Source organism: Mizuhopecten yessoensis, unplaced genomic scaffold (genome assembly GCF_002113885.1).
Source record: "Mizuhopecten yessoensis strain PY_sf001 unplaced genomic scaffold, ASM211388v2 scaffold6579, whole genome shotgun sequence".
NCBI classification, from domain to species: domain Eukaryota; kingdom Metazoa; phylum Mollusca; class Bivalvia; order Pectinida; family Pectinidae; genus Mizuhopecten; species Mizuhopecten yessoensis.
This window is the reverse complement of record NW_018406620.1, coordinates 348,725-350,993: the sequence shown is the minus strand read 5'-3', so window position 1 is coordinate 350,993 and position 2,269 is coordinate 348,725. Positions and strand designations below refer to the sequence as shown.

General features: G+C 33.2%; 1 protein-coding gene across 2 annotated transcripts in view; it reads left to right on the top strand.

The window, feature by feature from the left end:
- The window catches only part of LOC110452306 (baculoviral IAP repeat-containing protein 2-like), a 24,855-nt gene that overhangs the window by 6,336 nt on the left and 16,250 nt on the right, over positions 1–2,269 (top strand). Inside the window, exon 1 of one of the 2 annotated variants that reach the window (XM_021500743.1) lies at positions 1,017–1,081. The exons of the other annotated variant lie outside the window; for it this stretch is intronic. The gene's annotated coding sequence lies outside the window, so the exon portion shown is untranslated. Of the gene's footprint in view, positions 1–1,016; positions 1,082–2,269 lie in introns of those variants that run through there. 2 annotated transcript variants of the gene reach the window in all.

Genomic DNA, 2,269 nt, shown 5'->3' with positions numbered 1-2,269 from the left:
GTCAACATCCCTAACTGTACCGGTACAATAAATCAACTTAAATTACATCCCTGACTTTCAAGATTAACATCCCTGACTGTACATGTCAACATCCCTAACTGTAACAGTACAACAGTTTAACTTAAATTTACATCCCTGACTGTACCGGTCAACATCCCTAACTGTACCGGTACAATAAATCAACTTAAATTACGTCCCTGACTTTCAAGATTAACATCCCTGACTGTACATGTCAACATCCCTAACTGTAACAGTACAACAGTATAACTTAAATTTACATCCCTGACTGTACATGTCCACATCCCTAACTGTACCGGTACAATAATACAACTTAAATTACATCCCTGACTGTACCGGTACAATAATACAACTTAAATTTATATCCCTGACTGTACATGTTAACATCCTTAACTGTACCGGTACAATATTATAACTTAAATTTACATCCCGGACTGTAAAGATCATCATCCCTAGCTGAAACAGTAAAATAATACAACTTACAAGATACAAGGTACAAGAAATTTTATTTAAAGTCGTATATATGAAAACAGAAACATTAACTCTGAAAAGCTATTAATTATTACCACAAAAAATATCACAGTAAGGTATCAAAGATATAAAACTACTATTGTTAAGTATGAACATAGATAAGAGGAGGCACAAATATCATGCAAAACTGTTGGGTGACTTAAAGCACATGGCTATATACATATATATGCGAATCTAGCAAAGTGGAAAATTTACCGAAAAAGCACTTATATAGTACCACGGACTTAGATAGTACAATCTAATTATATATATAAAATACAAACATACTTAAATTTACGTCCCTGCCTGTACATGTCAACATCCCTAACTGCAACAGTACAATAATTTAACTTAAATTTACATCCCTTAATTATTGTTTCAGTACAATAAAACAATTTACATCCCTGACTGTACATGGTGGTTATATCGTTTCATAATTTTTAAGCAAAGCGAACGCGCCGCAGCACAGTTAAGTTTTTCCGGACAGGCAAGTACCCGTACATGCGCATGCGCGGATGTATGCCGACACTGACAAACCCTACTCGATTTTAAGGTAGGCCGATGCATACCATTTTTAATATGCTTCAATATTTGCAATTGCATTGTTAAAAGTGTTGTAACTGATAATGCAAACACATCGTCATGTACATCTTCTTAATCTATCACATATATTTAATAGGACAGTTACTTCACACTAAAAGCTTTGACTCAAACTGATTAACACAATGTTTATTTATAGCAAACCGAAAGTACAGTTGGGAGCAAACCTGGCTAATGCACTGGAGTTAACAAGAAAAAATGAACTCCAGTTCACTAGCTTGTGCACTGGAGTAAACACTCAAGTGAACTTGAGTTGAAATCGATTATCAATAAGTAAATGAAATAGAATCAAGACAACTTAAAAAGCTTACAACGATGTATATTACAGCGAAAGAATGTGCATTCGAGTTCACATAATTATGTGTACTGGAGTTAACTACAGTTCAAAAGAGTAATTTCTGTATCATATTATGTCTGGCCTTTTCATCAGTTTATTCATACTATGATTTTCTCACCTCCCATCTGCTTGATAAATCAATTAATCTATATAATATTCGTTAGATGCTACCTATTCACATATGGTTCCGGGTTGTTTCGCCCCAAATCCCGTTCGCCCTAGGTTGTTTCGCGTCAGGTTGTTTCGCCCTAAAACATTTTTTTTAGGGCGAAACATTGTTTGGTATTTTCTTTTCATTTTTATTTGTTTTAAGTCACAAATTAAGTCTTCTTAGTCTTTCATATCATTAAAACCAGTTTTATTTTTAAAAAAAAATGTGTTTGTGTTGTTTTAAGTACATTGTAAAGCAAAAAACGGATTACGTTATTTCTTTACGCCGACACTTATTATAACATATATTGAATTTAATTTTAGAAATAAGTAAGAATAGTGAAATGAAACAAAAATGGTGTAATTTTAAAAATTGCGGGGTATACAACAATATTATTTTCCATGTTAACACATTTAAATTAGTTTAGTGTACGGCTGTACGCATACTCGTCGCCGTGTGACGATGTTTTCTTTACTTGATTTCTGCACACGTCCGTGTTGTTTTTTGCTAATTGGAGATTATGTCCATTTTGAGAAGTTTTGATAGTACCACGGAATTAGATTTAAGTCCGTGATAGTACCGACCAATAAAAATTAATATGCATATTTGAGTAGATAATTTTGAGTAGGTAACTTGTCATAAATAGAGCATTT